At 38.9% G+C, this 21,918-nt stretch overlaps 1 long non-coding RNA gene across 1 annotated transcript; it reads right to left on the minus strand.

Moving 5' to 3' along the window:
- Positions 1–467: 467 nt before the first annotated feature.
- LOC121631928 lies at positions 468–20,170 on the minus strand. Its single transcript, XR_006008835.1, has 3 exons — positions 20,113–20,170; positions 17,367–17,371; positions 468–478 (listed from the first exon to the last, which is right to left on the minus strand). It is a non-coding gene; the product is annotated as an uncharacterized LOC121631928 (long non-coding RNA).
- Positions 20,171–21,918: the final 1,748 nt, after the last annotated feature.

Below are 21,918 nucleotides of genomic sequence, written 5' to 3' on the forward strand. Positions count from 1 at the left end.
ACCCTAACCCTAAACTTTGCATATTGGTACCATATCTTGAATACCAAGAAAACAAAGGAGATGATTGTTGACTTCAGGAGGAACAAGAACACACATAGAAGTGTTTCCATCATGGGAGAGGAGGTGGAGGTGGTGGAGGAATACAAGTACCTTGGAGTTCAGCTGGACAACAGACTTGAGTGGAAAAGCAACACTGAGTACATTTACAAGAAAGGTCAGAGCAGACTCTACTTCTTAAGGAAGCTGAGATCTTTTAACGTCTGCACCAAAATGTTGCAAATGTTCTACAGGTCTGTTGTTGAAAGTGCAATCAGCTTTGCAGCAATCTGCTGGGGCAGCGGCATCAGAACCAGAGACTTGAAAAGAATTAACAAACTGATCAAGAAAGCCGGTTCTGTGCTTGGAGTAACTCTGGAGCCGCTGGAGTTGATCATCAAAAAAAGAATTCTGTACAAGCTGACGAAGATAATGGAAGATCCTTCACACCCTCTACACAACGCTGTGACGAAACAACAGAGTGTGTTCAGTGGGAGGCTTGTTCAAGTCCGATGCAAGACAGAGAGATACAGAAGATCCTTCCTTCCAGCAGCTATCAGGCTGAAGAACAAAGCCCTTAATTAATGAATGTGATTGTTTAAAAAAAAAAAAAAAAAAAAAATTACTACTACTACAATATTGAATTTCCCTTTGGGATTAATAAAGTATTTTCATTCATTCATTCATTCATATCACCATCCAATCCTGCTTCAAATTGCATGAGCTGAAATTCATGCAAAAGACAAAAATAAGGAAGAATAAAGGATATCTTTGCCCATAAATCAAAAAACTGTTTGCACTGGATACACCTGAGGGAAGAAAGTCAATGAGCCAGTCATAAATTATACAAAATGGAGAAATGAGGAACCCAGTTGTGACAGCTGATGCTTGCAAATAATATATCACCACAGCAATAAAGAAAAATAATAACAGATTAGATTAGTTTGACAGAATAGAAAAAACATGGTGGGAAAGCATATGTCACTGTGAACTGGCAGATCCTGCCGGAAAGTCAGCAAATGTGCAGAACTCACTTAACAGTCTGCTTTAGAGCCAGGATGCACTTGATGAGAGTGGAGCTAATCCCTCATTTATCAGGACTGTGTTTATTACAACCAGACTCAATCAGGGGTGAAGACGTGCAGTTAAACTAAAGGTGCATGAGAAAAGAGGCTCCCATGTGTCTCATCTATCCTCATTGTTTGCTTTGTTCTGCAGCTTAGTGACAAGAAAGTAAGTGAGAAGCATATCACTGGCTGTACGTCCATGAGGCTGGAGAAAAGAAACACACCCTCTTCATAAAGAAAATGGTTATGCCATCTACTTCTGACGTTTTTAGGCTGACCTACTCGTCATTACTTGATATCAGGATCACCAAAACAAGGCAAGGCAAGGTTATTGGCTTTGCACATTTAATGTACAATACAATTTAAAGTGCTTTACATATATAAAACAGCATACAGCGGGGTGCAGAAAAAGCATAAAGAAGAATATTTAAAAAAACTAAAACATGTGAAGATTGTAAAAATCGTAATTTTTTTAAATACAGTATATTAAAAAGATTAAAATCAAACAACAATCTAAATAAGTTAAACGATATGGTGCAGAATTTATGTATAGGCACATGATACCATAAATGTTTTTAAACTGGATTTAAAGTGTCTACATTTAGGAAAACATGCAGGAATTTAACCAGCACCTCTGCTTGTGACTGCCCTCTCAGTAATCCTTACATCTGAGTGATGTTTCAGATGACTCAACTGCATCGTTTTAGAGTTTTGTTTTGTTTTTTGTTGTTGTTGTTGTTGTTTTTTTGCCATTGGACATTTGAGTGTTTTAATAAATTGAGAATGGTTTATTCTTTGTGGTTGTAACATATTACTACCAGTTTCTCCCAGATAAAAGCAAACAATTATTTTATGCAGGATATTTCTTCATTGCAGGATGTATTATGTTACGCTAAAATGCTAACCTCAACTTTGATAAATGACGTTTTGTCTTTATTGACCAAAGTACCTCTATGGGTGGGTGGTTGTTACCCGTTTGTCCCATCTATTAGTTACCATGACATTCATCTTATTGGCAAAAACCAGGCTTAAGGTCAAACCTGATCAGACATTTGGCAGCTGCTGTTATTAAACTGTGGGACATCAGTCATCATAAATCTCAGCTCAAAGCGTATTCACCTATTTTTACAGTCTGAGCACAAATATATATGCAAAGAGATCTGTATGCAAATGTGCCACTGGAGGATGCAGAGTGCTGACGTCTTGCCCTACATTATTTCTGTCTCAGATGTCCACCGCTGCTTCCCGCTGTGTCTGTGAGCAACGTTGCGTGACTGCTTGGCTTGGTCTCACTGTCAGAGGAGCGGTATCTTCCTCCCGGCTGTCACGTCATTCTTTGTGGCTTCCAGCGAAGGCCAGATGGAGGTTTGTGTCTTACAGTTTGTACAATCCACATATATTTGTCAACATGACCAATTTTTAATGTTTGCAGAAAAATACAACAAAGTGTAGAAGTGTATTGCATTTACTTGAGAAAGAAAACCCTCCACTTTCTGCGACCATGCTCTCACCTGCAGGAAGACAAAGTGATAAGCAAAAAGAAATGTAATTTAGTGTAATCACAGATGATTATTTAGCTATATAAGTGTCTTTATTCTTTTACTGTTGATCCACATCTCATCTGTGCAGCAAGAAATGGCCACTGGCTATGCTTCTGCAGTACCAAAAGCTTCCACAGGACTGCAGCGGCAGTCTCAGGATCCTCTTTTTCAACCTTACTTCTAACACTTCTCAGGTGTATGCAGAATAGATAAATTTTCTTGCAGACTCTTATCAAAGTCCTGATACTGATGATAATGTGGTGCTGATGTGCCAAAAGATCAAGTATCTCCTGGTTTGTGAAACCTGGGCTGAAGTACAACTTCGCCAAATGCTCCACCACCCTCATTTTAACAACGTTCCTCGTCTAAAAGAACTAGTTAAAATATGACTTTGTTCTCGTAAAAATTACAACTTTATTCTTGAAGCCTGTGAAAATATATTTTTCCTAATGGTTCCCTAATGCTCCATCGTACAATATACGATATATATATATAAAAAACTACAATAAACAGTATTTAAAATGTCCACAAAGAAAGGAAACATCCACACTGAAATACACAAGTTACAAGGATACGCAATCTGACCACAAGACACAACTCACAAGTTAAACAACATGCTGTTGGTCAACATTACAAGTTTATAGGTCAGAGTGTACTAAAGTTTAATTGCAAGTCTATTTTCAGAGTATTTTTATTTGATCAAGATAAACATTCAGTGTGCTGCTCTTTGCAACCAGAGATTCTGTGTGTACAGATGGAAATCTCATCGTAGCTCAGTCTGGTTTTAGTTTACATTTCAGTGACACAAAAAGAAATAAAGATAAATAATCTGATCTAAAAAGATAATAAATGACCCAAAAGACTTATGACCTGCATCACCTTCATGTTTTTTTTACAACCTGTTGGCCAACTTTTTGCACATTTTGGCACCAAATGTCAGAAAAAGGTAAAAGTTTAACAACGTTGAACTTTCTACCTCAGATAGTCACTGCAGAAAAAGTTTTCTGAGGAGTAGAACTGTATCACATTTTGGGAGTATTGTTAACTTAAAAACCAGTAACTAACCCAGATATTAATGAGACATCTTTCGTGCTGCTGTCATAATAAAGGAAAGCAACATGATAATTATAACTGTGGATGTCTTGATGTGCGTGTGAATTTAATTTGGCCCTGCTTGTATTTCAGGTTTCTTATTTACAAGATGACGAAGAAGAAAAAAAGCCCCCCTAGCAACAAGTGCAGCATCAAATTGAACCTGCAGCATTAACGCTCTGATTAACTGAGCACAAACAAAAGGTGGAAAATAGCTGGAATGCAGGAGGGTGGGTGCGAGGTTGGAAAGTGTACATTGCCCAGATTGATGGTGTGACACATGTGTGAGGCCCCGTTACTGTGCACTGCATTCTTTGTACAGGGTGGCCTCCGGGATAGGGGCTTGCTGCAGTATTCCTGTGCCTGCCTGTTTTAATCACATTTGCAGGAGGCTGTAAGCCGCGGATTGGGATCACCGGCCCGTCTGGATCAGACTCGAGAGCTCACGTGGCAGACCATGCATGCTGCACTCAACGTGACTGCAAAGTCACGCCTCATTCCCCTTTAATCATTGGCTAAATCTGAGCTTAAATCTGTCTATCAGTGCTCGGCCCGCCCCTGGATCAGACTCCTCTCCTCCCACTGTCCACCTCCATGCTGGATTCCACTCCGGGTCTTCTTTTTAGCTTGTTCCCTGCTCTGAAAGTAGGTCACTGTTTGCTTTGTATTATTCAGCAACTGGAATGATTGTGCGGTGAGGGTTCTTGACTGTGATCTGGGTGACATGCAAGCAGCCAGTGGCGTGCAGGGCGAAGTGAACCCACCAGGCAGCAACAGCATTTGGCACTGGAAAGCAAAGCAAAGCTTCCACATCAGTTTTGCTTTCTCATACCTAAACTGCAACCTCACTGGCCTCTGGCCATGCCAGCTTGCAATTCTGCTGCCACCGGTGGAGCAGATAGAGTCCTCAATGAGCAGTCTTCAGGAGGTCGATGAATAAGCAGCCTGCTGAAGCTGTCACGATGCATAGGGTCATGAAACGTTTCAACTTGAAAGCATGAAGAGGAATGATGCGAGGCTTAAGTAGACACAACACACTCAAGGTAGAGGAGGTGAACTTGTATTGAGTTCATCTCAGCCTCACAAACAGCCGCTGCACAGTTAACAGTATGTTGATCAAATCTGGCAGGAGTTGGGTCTGTGCGTGCCGCAGCATATCTGTGCCCAATTTTACTCTGATCTAAATGAAACTACATTAAGTCGGCAGGAGCTTTATTCCAGTCTGGGATCCTACCTGGAATGCAGGGCTGTTATATAACCTGCAGGAGTTTAGATGATCTGTGATTGATGCTGTTTGTACCATTTATGTTAGACAGACAGTAACTAAAATATAGAGTTAATGGCTGAAATGTTAATCGGTACGTAAAGATCAGTGAAATGAGAGATCACCACCTGCTGCCTGTCAGTCTTGTGTATCTAGGACTGATTAGGCTACTGTGTCTGAATTTTAGATTTTTAAAAGCTGCACCCACCTCCCATCTCTGCGTGCTTCATTTAGCTCCTTGTTAGTTTCGAGTTCTTTACTATTTTGGACTATTACTATGTTTTTTTTTTGTTTGTTTGTTTATTTGTTTTGTTTGTTTTTACATTAACTTTGATGCAAAATGTGAATATATTTTTAACTGTGACTAATACTTCAGTCACTTTAAGTTGCTATAAATGATCATTTTAAAGTAAGTAGCTTTTTCAGCTCTTTAGCTGGTACAATTTTACTGATCATCTGTCCAAAATAAACAAAAGATAATCACAGAAACTTTAAAGCCAATTCGGTTTTATTTAACTGCAGTAACTCATAGTACTTTGAATATTAAGCTTCATTCAGGTCCAGTTACATGGCAGCTGATTCAGTCCCATTCAATATAAGTGCAATGATATAACGCTAATTCATAAAAACTTATCAATGAAGAAAATCAACATTAGCCCCCCTCCCATTCTGAGCTGGCACGGAGCAGATTCAGACCAATCCGTCCTCTCATCCCCCAGCTAGAGGAAGAGAGGACAGAATAGACGTAAACAAGGGCAAAATGCCAGAAAGAAAGGAAAAAACAGCATTACAGCAGCAGCCATTTCTAATTTATGATACACACTTCATCTAGAGTGTGAAATACACACAATGCTGAGGTTAGATTCAGTAAGACAATCATTTTAAATTTCTTAAAAGATCCAATGGTAGACCCCACAAAAAAAAAATCCACCAACATGGAGCCAGAGAATCCAATGGGCTGTTTGTGAAGACACAAGCTGATCCTCTACCAAATGAAGGCTCTTACTGATGCTAGCTGCAGCCAAATAACCATAAGAAGTTGTTTGTGAGAGAAGGACCTTAGGATAAAAAATAGTCCTTAAAAGCCACGCCAAAGTCTTCATCCCATTCACAAACTTGCCTGTTTGACTTTGGAAGGAAACACTAAACATGGACACTGAAAAGCGGAGTAAAATTTTACTTTCTAATGAAAAAAATGGAACCTGGATGGTCCTGATGGCTTCCAACGTTACTGGCATGACAAGGTGATCAGTGTAACGTTACAGCACACAACCCCCGCCTCACCCGCCTTCTTCCAGGATAGCAACATTCCTCTTTTGAACCGTCCTCAGTATTCCCGATTTATATCCCATCAAGAATGTTGGGGCATCCTGACGTCTAAAAAAATCTTTAGATTAATGAACAATAATGGTGAAGCTACTCACTACTGAGTCCTTTTTTGACACTTCAAGCTCTGTTTTTTTGTTTGTTTGTTTGTTTGTTTTTTAATTTGTTTAGTTGGATTTTGACCTTACAATTTTGATCAGCTGAAGAATTCCATGCTTGTTAGTTTGTGTCTTCTTTTTGAAGCAAAAAGACAAAAATGTTAGGTAAACAGGTCTCTGTGTGTCTCAATGGGACTACTGTATAAATAAAGTTTAAAAAAACAGTTTTACTTCCAACCTGGTTATGATCCACCAGCACAAAATGTAAAGGTTTGTACTTTTCTATTTGGTCGTAAGAGTTTTTGCAGGAGTTTATAAAGGTTGTATACAAATATGTCTTATATGTCAAATATGTCTTACAAATATATGCATACACACATGGAGGGTAGTTGAATAAGTATCTCTAGGCATAAATAAAATTATATAAAAGGTGCATTTAAAATTTCACATTGTACCATCCTGATAAGAAAACAACAGGATAATTAGAAGTTTTTAGTGATTATTTTTCCAGTCCACATCAGGAGGCAGGAGGTATTTTTGGGAATATCTGTTACTTTTGAAGTGGGAATTACAGCATAAATATTTTCACCATTACTAGTGTCTCATTTTCTCCTCTCTGTCTCAGTCATTGTGAGTCAATCTGTTACAATTTGTAGCTCAGAATAGCCACTAGTGTTTATGAAACACAACCCAGGGAGCATCAGACATGATTTTAATGTTGTGTCTAGTAACCCTTATTTAGCTCTGGATATCTCGGGATAATTTTAGACCTCTGTGGTTAGAAATATACGGTAGCTGAAAAAAAAAACTGTACAAAACGTGAAACACTTTTATAATCTTCGGGAAGGTTTTACATATTTTTTTTACATCTTTACGTTTCTACATCCTGCGGTCACAGATTCTGATGGGTCACAGATTTTTGTGTAACACCGACTGAGCCATATCTTTGTAATTGTGTTTGCTGGACTTGTAAAAGTGTTTCAGTGAACTTAAAAAACTGTTTAACATCAATGTAAAGTTGCATTGACATTGGTAAAAGTGTTTCAGCAATGTATTCAGAACTTTGTGAAATATTTGCAGCTGCATATGTAAATTTGCTTTAGAGATTATAAAAGTGTTTTACGTTTTGTACAGTTGTTTTTCCTGAAATGGAAAGTTGTTTCGCCCTTGGTACAAGTGGTTCAGCATTGTGCTTTTGTTTTGTAAAATGTAAACATTGTTTTCTTTGATGGAAATGTGCATCGTAAAAGTGTTTCACTCGATGTAATATTGTTTGCACTTCCTGGTCTCTGTAGAAATATGTCAGATGAACTAATGAAAGTCTGAAATGTGGAACAATAGAGATCTTCAGGTACTTCTTAGAATAATAATAATAATTTTTAACACCAATTCTGATTTTATGGTGTTAATACACCCATCAAATCTCATATCATCTCAGTGGGACTTTCCTGGTTACATATAGGACAAATCAGATCAGAAAAAAATAGAATACAATACGATACAATGCGATACACTTTATTGTCCCCATGGGGAAATTTTACTTAGACACAACTGCTGTTACATTAGCTGCTTTGACATTAATACACCATGCAACACAATAACAAACCACTGTAATCTACGAACAACCACCAGCCACACAGCAAAAATCGTAACTATATTGGACAACAGCCATTAGGGGTAAAAAAAAATTATAATACATCAGAAATAAAAAAAAAAAGGATAAAACAAGATACTTTGCATGTCGTCCACAGCCCCACAAGAGATATTTTACAATCCATGTGGCCATTAAAAGACACTATTTAAATAGTTAAAATTTTGATAGAAAAGGGGACAAATGAATTTTTAAACCAGTTCTGTCTGCATTTTGGTGCTTGACACCTTCTGCCAGGAGGTAATAACTCATGTTCAGGATAAATGATGTGTAATGGGTCAATTTTTTAAAAAAAAAGTGGGGAGGAGGGGCAATGCCAGCTTTCCACTGCTGCACCTTCTTTTGTTTAGTTACTTCTTAGTTGAGTTTAGGAGTCACAGGTAGTTTTGTTTTTGGTTTAGGTTTTGGAGCAGCCCAGATCCTGCGTCCCATTGCGTGACAGGTTTATGGTCTGCTCCCATTTTTTGTTCTTTTGGCCAGTGCCCTCTCCTACCATAGTCTTTCGGTACTGCTTGGTGGTGGTCTCGTGTTATAATTCCTTCATTTGAGCTTTATTTAATTCAGGGACTATAACATATTTGAGGGCTCATCTGGGATTTGTTTTGTATTTGTAGTCTGGCCTTCTCTTGGCTGTCTGTTGGATTTTTCATGTTTTGTGATTAATATGGATGGGATTTATTGATACTTATTATCTTAAATCATTTTTTGAACTGATGAACGGAACTGCTGGCAAGAAACAAACAGTAATGAAATGCTTCCTGCTGTTTTTTCTCATTTCAGCTGCATCATGACAAAAAAGAAGCATTTAAAACAACCAGAAACTGGCTCAGATACGCTCTACACCTGTGCAACAAGGCTTTCAGTAACTGTTCAGTGCAGATGAGAGCAGTAATTTATCCATTATTTATCAAGGTTAGCCAGATGACCATGAAGATAAATGGTAAACATTTCTCATTAATATAGTGTATTTTAAACCTTGTGTAGATTCCAGAAAGTGCTTTGTGTGTATTCCTCATTCACGTATTCACACATGTGCATTATATATATATATATGTATATATATATATATATATATATATATATATATATATATATATATATATATATTTGCACTCATTATACAGTCTGCAGGACTTCTTTCTTTACATTCACACACTGATGAGCATGTAGGGGCAGTGTGAGGTGCCGCGTCTCGCCCGTGGACACTTTAACTAACACTTCGATGTGTGAAAGGCAACTGCTCTGCCAGCTGAGCCACGGCTGCCTTGCAGATAAAAACATAAAGCAACATTAGGATAAGGTAGGATCATTGTAGGTCAGTTTGTAACTCATCATACACATTGCAGAGTAGATTTGTTTTTAGTGAGGATTTAGTTAACTTCTTTTTTTAAAAAAAAGGGCTTCTTACGCCAGAGATTCATTTGTCTCACTGACCAAACCAACAATAGTTACGTCTACATGGACAAATATTTCATCTATCCAATTAAAATCAATTCGATCGGAGATTCCAGCTGACATGTTTACATGGACACTAGATAGTGATACGATCAGTTGTTTTTACATGATGGTTTAGATTTAATACGATCATAAAGCTTTTGACATGCTCAGTACTACTAGTTCGGAAGAAGAAGTGTTTTCTTTTTTTATGTAGCTATATATTTTTACCCTTTTGACTATAAAAGGTTTAAACCAGCACTCTCAATCTGAGAAAATTCTTTCTCATCGAGGCCAGTCAGATCGGCTAACATGTTTACGTGACACATTTTTATTCTGACTGGGCGTTTGATCGGATCAAAAGTGCTCCATGTAACCTAAACAATGATTCAATGTATTTATTCAGCTGAGAAAAAAATAGAAACTGGCATTTCTGACGGTGGTTTACAAACTGGAAAGACAAGAGATGTTCACAGACACTACTGAGATTCCCAACATTCTTTGAGCCACGTTGTCATTTTCTGTTAGCGCAGTAGAACCGCACTTATTACTTTACACTGTGGTTTGATTCACTCCACAGACACACCAACATCAACAGAGATCTGAAGGCGTCATAAAGTTCAATTTAAAAATGTCTGTAGCATAAAAAATAAGCACTTTTGGTTAAATTTTAACCAAACTCAGATATCTAGTAAGCATTTGGCAGCAAGAAACCAAATAATTCACCTAAAAATAAAAGTGTGGTCTTTCATTTATACACAATGAGCTAAAAGTTTTAATAAAACTCACCCTGCTTACCTTCATCATTTTCATTCATGTCTCTCTTTTTTTCATTGATCTTTCATTCAGTGTTTTTTCCTCTTGGCAGAATAAATAAAGACCATAGTGGTTGTTGATAATGTAAGCTGTCACAGCGTTAATGTCACAGATGAAAAGGCCAAATGCCTCAAAACATGAAGCCTGCATGTCTGAAACTGACACGCTGACCAAAATAAACACAGCATAAATGCGGGAATAAATTATCTGCTGCTTCCTGCTGCAGTTCTGATAACCTTTTCCTTTTCCCCATTAACAGAGACAGATTATAGAAGTTGTTTATTATTATTATTATTATTATTATTATTATTATTAATATATATATTATATTATTTTTAGATATTATTTTTTTTTAATCTGCCATGGTTTCATCTCAGCCTTATAGAGAAAAATAAAAGAAAACTTCAAAGAATCTGTGTGATCAACCTGTCTCACTTTCTGTGGGCTTTGTATCTAACCTTTAATTATTACACTTTTTAATAAATGTGACAGTTTTACAAGAATTTGCTTTCTTGGAGGAAAAGTACAGCTGCTACAAGTCATTTCCTTCCCTAAAGGAGCACTGTCTGCTTTTTATGACTGATCATAAAGAAATCTGCCTCAACCAGCAGGTTTGGTAAGTGCATAAGAAAGGCACGCAAATAAGATCTAGGATGATAGTGGCATACAAACCTGCCATGTCATCAAACTCTTTTTTTTTTTATTTAAATCATGTGTAAAAGAAGTTGTGGGAAAACCAGCTCTGTGAATGAGAAATAGAGTACAACTTCCTGCTTTCAGCTGTATTCCTACAAACTAGTTTCACTCCCTGATTCATGTCATTGAGGCCCTGTTGTTACTGTTAACACAAGTTAGAAGTTGTTAGCTAATATAAGCCACCAGAATGTTGTTCAAACAATTAAATCAAGTCTTTACATGCTGAAACAGTAACATACAGTAGGATATGTGTAGAATTTAAGTAATAAAAGAATGCATTAATTTAGTAATTATTTAAACCCAGTCACATTGTCTTGCTGAAATCTACAGGACCTTCCCTGAAAGAAACGTTGTCTGGATGGGAGCAGATGTTGCTCTAAAACCTCTGTGTACTTTTCAGCATTGATGGAACTTCACAGATGCGGAAGCTGGCCACGCCATAGGCATTAATGCAACCCCATACCATCAGAGATGCAGGCTTTTCACCCGTCCACTAATAAGGAGCTGGTGCTCCCTCTCCTCTTTTGTCTGCAGAACACGCCGTCCATGTCAGAAACAATTTCAGATTTTTATCCTTCTGGTCACAGAACAGTTTCCACTTTGCCTCAGACCATTTTAAAAAAGCTTTGGTCCAGAGAAGACGGCTGTGTTTCTGGATCCTGTTCACATCTGGCTTCTTCTTTGCATTATAGAGGTTTAACCTATATTTATGGATTTCAGGGGGACCTGTGTTCATAGACAGTGATTTCTGGAAGTCTTCCTGAGTCCATGCAGGGATTTCCAGTAAAGAACCATGTCTTGTTTTTAATGCTATGCTGTCTGAGAAGCCCAAGATCACAAAATTTCAGTTTTGACCATCAGCCTTGTCCTCAGAACACAGATTCCTCCTAATTCTCTGAATTTTTGAAGAATATTACACACCTATAGATGGTGGGATCTTCAAAGTCTTCAAAACCTTACTTTGAGGAATTGTTGCCTAATTTTTAGACTCAGTTTGTCTCAGATTGGTGAACCTCTGCCCATCTTTACGTGAGAGACTCTGCCACTCTGAAGTGCTCCTTTTATCCCCAGTCATGTTCCTGACCTGTTGCCATTTAACCTAATTATTGTCATTGTTTTTTTTTTTGACCCAGTAAGGCCTCATGCAAACCTAAAGTGAAATCCATTTTAAACAAATAACACAAGATTAGCATCCCAGGTGCTTTGTTTTAAGGAGCTGTGCTGCTCATGATTTTTCACATACATATACATTTTTCTCCTGGAATTTGTGGTTGCCATTTTTCCCTCCACACAAACCATAATGTTTGCATCAGTGTGTGTTTAATTCTGAATCCAGGCCCAAGAACAGGCAGGGGCTCCTGTCTGCTGTTAGTCATCGCCTGAACTTCAAACTGCACCAACAACATCAGTAGGTTTTGATCTTTAAAGGATTTCAATGTAGAGAGGAAAAGGTTGAATTATTCATAATTTCTTTAACTGAATTCTACTATTTTCTTGCCTTTTGTTATTGACAACTGATGAAACAGTTTAATTTATGATGATGGAAAAAATATTATGTTGCCATATTTTGCATCCACAGTTATCTTGTGTTTAACAACTGAAACCCCTCTTGTCAGCAGCAAGTAGCAGGTTGACGAGGTGTCAGGGGGAACTTGGAGCCCACACGGCTCTGGTTGTTTCACAGAGTCTCAGGCGCTTGGCTCAGTGGTAGGTTTGTACTTGCTACTATTCTCCACCTTGGTCTCCACAGGGAGCGAGAGAAAATCATCCAACATGTCCTGCAAAGCCAGAGATGTTGGATAATATCTGGTATAACTGATCTCTGTAAAGAACTGATAAGTACTCTGCTCCAGTGCAACAAGTCTTTGTGTTTTGTTTTATGATGTTTTACTATCATATAAGCGAAATGTGTCAGTTTAAAGATTCTTCACTTTTTCTTGAAGATGATTTCTTTTAAAAAAATGTCAAGTTATCTTAAATAAATAAGTCCCATTTTTACATAGGTTTGTGTTGATCACGTGATCACATGACAGCAAATTATGGCTTCTTGAAAATGGGATACTCGTCTTTGGTAAGTAAAATTTGTAATGTTACCACAGTATTCATCCCATTTCACAGCCATAAAAGCTTCAAAGTGTCACAATAACATCAAAATTGTCACACCTAGGTATTTATATGCCAACCCCAGATGATATGTCTATTGCTTGCATGTAAAATTCTTTATAAAAACAATGCTGTTCAGTTGAGGTCGACAATTTTTTTGATTCCTCAATTCATCCATCCCACCCTCTTTGTTGATTTCCCAAGGGCTTCATTACAGCGTTTACCAATACATATGGGTATCTGCAGCTTTCTGTGCCATTCTTTGTTTCCCATATGCCATAGAATGCTTTAACCCACGGCATGCAACAGCTTCCTGCTTCCTAGGCTTTGGTATCCACCTGACAACTGATGGCTTCCTCTGGGAGCTGAGGGGGTTTTAGATCAGGGGATTCCATAGATTCAGTGATCCATTTACAGTTAAAAGTGATTCAACTAGTTTTAAAAACCACTTGAAATGGTTCAGTATATGTTGTTTTCTGAACCAAACAGGGCTTTATGACTAAAGGCCAGGACTAATGTTTGAAAAAATCATAGAAAAGCAAAATTGCGCTTTGGTTATGCAGTGCACCAGTTTGTTTTTAGGCAGCAAAATGAAGCCAATGAGAAAAGAACACCCTGTTCTCATTCCCATAGCATTATCCACTGTCAGTTCCCCTGACATCTCTGAGACGCACACAGTTTCCTTTGACATGAGCTGAATGTCTTTGACCCAGACAACATACGCAGCAAGGGTCTATAAGTCATAAACAAGAAACAAGGATGTCACATGATGGATGGAGGGAAGAGGGGGCGTTCTTTGAAAAGCATTTGTCTGCTTCTTTGGTTTCATTCATTATTTTATTTTCAGGTTGTGTGTTTGGTGAAGTTTAGGCAGCATGACTTAATGGTTAATTTAGGACATTAGAAATAATTTAGTTAAGGAAATTATCATTGTTGCTTTTTGGCTCACCAGCTAATCAGATGATGCAGAAGCAATAATCAATAATCTGTATTGTATTACAATTGTGTCAGGCTGAGAGAATAATGACAATCACAAGCCAGAGAGCAAAAAATGTTTGGCCCAAATATGGCCCAAATGTGCAGTTTTGTTTGGCCAAAATTTGGCCTTGACTTATGGTGTTGACTAAATACGTTTGTGGCTGCCAAAACTCAGCCACATCACCACCAGATGTGGCCCACAAGGAAATTGCCATAATCTATGTCCAGGCAGGCTTCCCGTATTCAACCCATTTCTGGCCCACAAAATACTTGCAAGAATCTGAGTTCAGGCCAACAGCTGACATCTGGACCACATGTAGCCCACAGGAGACTTGCCATAATCTGAGCCAGACAAGCAACTGGCATCTAGGCCACCTTTGGTCCAACACTTGCCAGTGCAGTAATTTTAGACCAGATTTGGACCAAACTTGTCTGCTATCTGGAAATATTGCTGTGTAAGTTTAGGTTAACTAAGTTAAGGCCTCGTTCACCACGATCTTCCTATGAATCCTTATGTATGACTACTCAGAATGACCAGATTCACAAACACGTTTGATCTTAATGGTGTCTATCCCACTTATTTATTAAAGTTGTCACTATTCTTTTTTTTTTTTTTTTTTTTAACTTGTCCTGTCCAGCATCACAGCAAGCAAAGTTGTCACTATTCTACAAACCCTTCAGGACCCTCAGATCTTCTACTGCTTTGATCAGAATCAGAATTTACTGTCATTTTATGTGGCATGCAACCAAATTAAATACTCCATTTTGCACATAATAAATACATACTTTGTCATGGATTTAAAAATAATAATATGAATAAATATACAATCATTTATATAAATAAAGTTTATTTAGTGGATTGAAAAAGCCTTTATGGCCACAAGAAACCTCTACAGGCTGTTACTGCAGCCAAATAATAGGGATGAGTGCAAAAGTAAAGAAAAACATGCATTTAAATGCAATGTGTTTCTTATCATGTCTGGTCACTTCCCTCTTTTGCTTAATATTGAGAAACTGCCTGCAGTAGTGTTAAAGCCAATAGATGAAGGATTGTTTCCTCATTTGTGCTGGCCCCTGTTGGCTGCATATCTACTGCTGGCACGGACGAGACCTCGGGTCAAACGTTACAGAACCTGCAGCCGCCATCTGCTATGTGCACTGATCTCCACAAAACCAGGATAAAGCCTAACCCCATCCAACCCCTGAGTGCTGCTTCTGTGCTTGCTGACATGCAAACCCATCCTCTGCGTCAGGAGCCAGGCGGATATAATGAAGAGATCCCTCCATGCAGACTACACTGCATCACCACAAATTCACAGAATGACCTAAGGCTTCTGTTTATTATATGTAACACAGATTATATCTCATTTTATATAATTTGAAAATAAAGATTTATAAAAACTGCAAAAAAAAAAACACCAAAGTTAATTCAGGGTGAAAACAGAAGAGCTAAAGCCACATCTTTGAGATGTAATATTATCTTAGCTCAATTTTAGTTTTAGTTAATATAACTAATATTTTTTTTAGAAAAGTTGGATTTCTCTAGTAGAAAACTTCCTTGGGGCCCTTAATCCCATGCAGTTTTAGAGGCTGTCAGTCTGTCAGTTACTTATGGTAAATATTAATTAATTAGGGATCCCTTAATAACAAAATTAACAACTTTTGCTTCTTCTCTTGCATTATCATATTTTGAGCATTTCTCATGAAGAAAAAGCATGTGAAAGAGCTTTCAGACCTTAATTGTTTAAATTATGTTGCATGCACATGATGAATTTCTTTAATCTTTTATTACGGAGCAGCCTAAGTTTCACCAGACCTAAAAGGAGTGTTAAATGTTACATAGAGGGGACGTCATAATCCTGAAAAAGACCTTTTTGAATGTAATAAATACTAAACTTTTACTTTTAATGTCAGTATTTATTGTTGAATATTCACATGATAGTTCAACTGGTTTTATACATTTTCTGATTTTTATTTAACGTATTGACAGAGAAATCATCTAGATGCAAGAGTTGCCTGGCCCTGTGTTTGTGCTCTTAGGTCCTATTATGATTGTCCTCTTAATCCCATTTATAGACTCCATCAATGTGCTCAAAGCTAAGTGTCAAAGGTAATGTCACACTGACATTACCCTTTTGAAGGCCACTCACAGGAGATTTTCCATCTTGTCCCAAGGGATCCCAATCCTATCCTTTTTTCTTACTGTTTTTACACCAAAATTAGCCTTTTGAACAGTTTTTAAAATTTCTTTCTTAAATAATTATTATTTCTAACTGGACCGCAGACATCCGGCCCATACCACTGGCCTGTTGGTTTATAAATGCTCCCTGTGTGTGTTTTAACCCTTAAATGTCATTGTACACACTCCCATACATTCTTTGTGTTTGCATGGATAACTGAAAATGCTGCAAGTTGTCTGACAATAAAGTCCATCAATGAATTTCTTTTTGATGGACTTTACTGTCGGACAACTGTAAGCGAAGTCCATCAAAAAGAGACTCAGTGATGGACATCAGCAAAGTCCAATAATTAGTCTCTTTTTGTCCTGAGAAAAAATGAGAGCTGTGTACTCTCTCATTGCAAATTATGCTATGCACCAGGCTGTTATGTTTCCATCAGTGCCCAGTTGGAGCCTAATAATGCTCATGACTAAATTAGAATAATTTGACACAATACACAGATTCAACAGTTTCCTCAGGATGTTATCCATCCATTTGTTTGGGTCAGTATTCCTATCTTAAATTAAATCTGTTCATGACTTTTTGAGTTATGTTGCACAAAACAAAACAAAACAAAACCACCAATAACATGACCTCCACATTGGCAAAAGTAATAAAGTAGAATTTTTTTGTTTAAATGATTTCTAAATACATTTTTTGATGCTTTATGTTGAGTATTAATTTTGGTTGTGGAGTTTGTGTTTAATTAATAGTGGATATGTTTCTTTTTGTTTAGATAAATGATTCCTTGGTTACATTATAGCACACCATTGTAATTAAATTGGATTTTACTTTACATATCCGACTCCACATTGTTTGTGTTGCCACCCCTTTCCACCCCTAGACGTCACAGGAGTCATAATGCACTGTTTACTAAACATCCTGTAATAAGTGGATTACATTCCACATTTTATCTTTTATTGAGCTTTTAAGATCAGTTTAACTTTCTATACTTCATTATCCTTGGAAGACATGCCAAATCATACAGCTAATTTTCATCTGAGGGGCAATTTAAGTATTGAATCTACTGTACATCAGCTAAAACTAAAACTATTTTTAGCTCATCATGTGGCAAGACGCTCATCTAATAGGTATGATTATGTACGAAAAGGAGAAAATACATCAACAGCTGTTGTTGAAAAATGTTTTATTTCAGACCTACACTCCTCTATTTGTTGAAGAACATCGTCCCACGCTGTGCTGTGAATATTGCACTGGTCAGACATTTGAAATGACAAAAATAGGTCTATCATTATAGTGGAGGTGGATGAGCACTGAGCATTAGACTGCTCAGAGATGCTGGTTAAATTTGCTGCTGTTGCTAAATCAACCTGCAAGCAGTGGGAGCAAAAAATGGTCAGAGCAAGTCAAACTAAGCACATGAGCAAGTCATCATCTAATTAGGATGTGATTGACTCTGGGATAACAGGCGTGCAAGTATACAACTGAAACTAGGTCGAGATAACCAGAATACATAAAAGCAACAGCATGAAGTCCACTGATTATTTGAACTTGACAGAGATGATGTTGCCTAGAAACAGAAAAAACAGCAGGCTCCTCATTTATCTTTAGTTTCACATTGTTATAGATGAACAACTCTCATAAACCAAATTCTAAATCCGAGGTTCTAAACTTCAGGTCTGTGCATGACTGTATTGGTGAACCAGGCAAAAAATATCTGCAATATCTTTTAATATGAATTAAAACAGTTAATGCTTGTATTTTCTCTTGCCTCATATCATGCAGCACGCTAGGAGTAGAATTTGCTGAATTCCAAGCAATCTCAGATAAGTTTCCTTATAATTTTCATGGTGATCATTTTGGACATAAAAATGACAGTATCGCTGCATTTTGTGAAGCAGTCACAAAAGGTATGTTTACCATTTTAAATACAAAAAAGGAGTATTAGGTGACTTCAGGGGTTTTGGTTATGAAGAAATAAGTTGCCACTGTGCTGTGTAAAGTACTCAAACTCAGCCCTGCTCAGAAAATGTTAGCTAAGCTAATTCCTCTATTTTGGTCACTGCAATGTCACTGATGCAGACATCAAACTTATTGTGATGCCCTGGTCACCCTGTCATTTTATCTACTGCCTCTAAAGTAATCTTTAGCATCAAAGACTAACACTAACAGCCCCACTGCTGATCTAGCTGGCTTTAGCTTAGCTTGCTAATGGGCTGATTCTGTCCAAAGATAGAGGACAGAATGTAGCACTCAAACTAATTTGTTTGGCAGAATCTAGCTCTGAAAGAAAGATAACAGGGCAGTTACCTTTATCTATCACCTAAAAAGACAACTATTCTGAATTCTAACAGGTGATCACCCTATACGGCGACTAAAATAACACTTACAGTCCCACTTATATTCTACCCAAACTGACATTAGCTTAGCTTGCTAATGAGCTAATTCTGAAACAGGGATGATAGCTAGGCTGACCAGACAAGTACCTTTTCAAATTCTTTCATCATTATTTGTTGTTTTTTGTATCTTTTTGTTTTATTTGAGACTGAACTATTGTAACTACATGTCAGCATAGACTCATACTTCGGTGACTGAGTCTAACTGGCTGAGTCTAACTGGCTGAGTCTAACTTGTACAGACAAGGGAAATACAGTCCCTTTAAAAAGTAGCAAATAAAAAAGATACTCTAGCATCAGTGCAGCCCCTCTCTAACATACTGCAAGTACCTTGATATTCAGCCAATTACTGGTTTTAAGTCACGTGTGTTTGCAATAATTTTCTTCTCAGTGAGGTAACATAATTGTGGGTTACGAGAACAAGCACTAATCCCTCATTATTGATGCAGTGTCAGTGAAACAGGAGCTGTCAACCTGAATCTGAGGTGAATGAAAGCCCAGTAGTCACTCAATGGAAACCCAGTTGTAACTGGACACCAAATTATGCGTGGCATCATATTGACTCTTTGCATAACTGTGTTGACCCAAAGTGCCCCCTGACACATTTAGGTAGCATGTTAAGATTTCCAGGACACGCAGGGATTTGCTATGTATAATCCTCCCATCAGCTTGTCAATCTAATGGTCAACTGTTCTGCTCTGCTGATGCTACACTGTTAACCGTGGCATGCAGACATCTGAAGCAGGAACACAGGCACTAATCTGATCACATTATTTATATCTTAAATATTTTCTTGATATGTCAAAGCATAGTTTTTGCAATATAAATGGCAATCTCTAAATAAATAAGCTAGAGAAATCCCAATAATCTGTGCAGAGTAGTGAATTTTCTTTGCTTTCTGCCATCTTTTGACAACCTCTTGATGAATGAGTCAGCTCCAGTTATTGCTGAATGCCATTGCAGCATTATTAGCCCCTGTTTTCCAAAACAGCTTTTGGCCTCAAGCAAGGCAGACACAAAAATGCATAAAAAAAAATTTAAATTGCTTATTTTGTGAGATGAAATCACAGCCTGTGAGCTCCTCAAGGTTAAAGCAAGGCAGAGCAAACAAGTATAAAAATAAGCTGTTATACAGCAAATTAAATTTAGATAGATGTTAGATATTTTCATACTGTAGCTGTTTACAGTTCTCATGTCTTAACCATAAAGGTTTCTATAACTACTTTATTCTTTCATTGAAGCAGCGTATTCCATATATTTTATTACATGGATTTTTTTTTTTTTTATAAATACATAGGGCGTCGGGTGACAGTGGAGAGAAAAAACTTTTTTTTTTACAGAGAAAGAAAATGAGAAACACAAGTTAATGATAATGCCAAATATTTATACATTGAGAAAAAAAAAAAAAAAAGAGAAAAAAGGAAGAGGAAAGACCAAAACAGGCCTCATGACAAAGTTCAGGGGGGCGACCCGGAGGCCGAGCAGACAGCAGGGTTTCTGGCTGATGGGCAGGCTTGGCCCGGAGCTCTGGAAAACCGGCAGGCTGGATCTCCGGAGGCTGAGCAGGCTGGATCGCAGGCTGGATCTCCGGAGGCTGAGCAGGCTGGATCTCCGGAGGCTGGATCTCCGGAGGTTGAGCAGGCTGGATCTCCGGAGGCTGGATCTCCGGAGGCTGAGCAACCTGGATCTCCCGCAGGCTGAATCTCTGAAAGGCGGACTGACTGGGACTGACTTTCCGGAGGGCTCAACAGACATAACGCAACGAGCCCTGGAACCAGAGAACATAGCATAGTCAAATTGTCAACATCAGGCAGCGAGGTAGGAGCAATCTCCTCGGTGCCGGGGACCAGAAGAGGAAGAGGAGCATCTTGACCAGGGACCTCCTCAGGAACAGGGACCAGAAGAGAGGCATCACAACCGGAGACCCCCTCAGGAACAGGGACCAGAAGAGAGGCATCACAACCGGAGACCCCCTGAGAGACAGGATCCAGAAGAGAGGCGTCACAACCGGAGACCCCCTCAGAGACAGGATCCAGAAGAGAGGCGTCACAACCGGAGACCCCCTCAGAGACAGGATCCAGAAGAGAGGCGTCACAACCGGAGACCCCCTCAGAGACAGGATCCAGAAGAGAGGCGTCACAACCGAGACCTCCTCAGGGACAGGAATCTGAAGAAACAGGCAAGACCTGGGCACCGGCGTGCGACGCTGAAGAGCTGGGCAGGACCTCGGAGCTGGCATCCGACATTGCAGTGCTGGGCAGGACGCTGAAGAACTGGAGTAGACCTGGGAGCAGGCGTGGGGTGCTGAGGCACTGGAGCTGGAGGTGACACTGGAGATCTGGGCCTGGGAGCCGGTGGCGACACCTGTGACATGGACCGTGGAGCTGATGGCGTCACCCGAAATGTAGACCGCGGAGCTGGTTTCGACACCCGAGATGCCCACCCAAGAGGTTTTGGGCTTATCGCCAATCTGGACCCCCAAAATGGCGACCACTCTGGATACACCAGAGGCTCTGGCGTATCCTTGGCTTCCAGTCCAAGGAGCCTTCCCACCAGTTCGTTCGAGGAGATGATCACGGGGGGCCGCCGCCCCTGGTGCCTGGAAGACCTCCTCCTTCTGGACCTTGTGGAAGGAGGCTCAGGAAACAACGGGGCTGGGTCCACCACAGTCGGAAGGCTTCTAGCTGCCTCACAGTCATTATACCACCTGCTGGGTCCAATTCTGGTCAGATCCTACTATCACGGACTGCGGTGGAGGTGAGAACCCAATTGCAGGCAGTAAGTGCAGGAGGCAGAATCGGTGCAGGTGAAAGGTTTATTTCCCAAAACTCAAGACAGGGAACCACACAAGACAGGGATAATCCACACTACCTGTACCACATAAGAGGCTCTGACAAGGAGTGACTAAAAACCAAGGACATATATACATGGAGGGAGTAATGGGGAACAGGTGAAGTGGATGAGTAATTAGACCAGGTGTTCTAACAAGGCAGAAACAGAAACCACAGAGCACACAAGGAAAAAACTAACAAAAACCAAAACCATGATCTCAAAACAGAAACTAATGACAAAAACCAGAACCACAACCTAAAACTACAACCATAAAATGACGAACATGACCCCCACACAGCCCATGATCATGACAGGACTACATCACTGGCTGCCTAGTAGGACCTCCTATTGAATAACTACCCTACTATGACTGTGTTAATTGCTTCACAGTGTTGCTATGAATGTTAA

This window comes from Melanotaenia boesemani, chromosome 2 (genome assembly GCF_017639745.1).
Source record: "Melanotaenia boesemani isolate fMelBoe1 chromosome 2, fMelBoe1.pri, whole genome shotgun sequence".
Lineage (NCBI taxonomy): Eukaryota > Metazoa > Chordata > Actinopteri > Atheriniformes > Melanotaeniidae > Melanotaenia > Melanotaenia boesemani.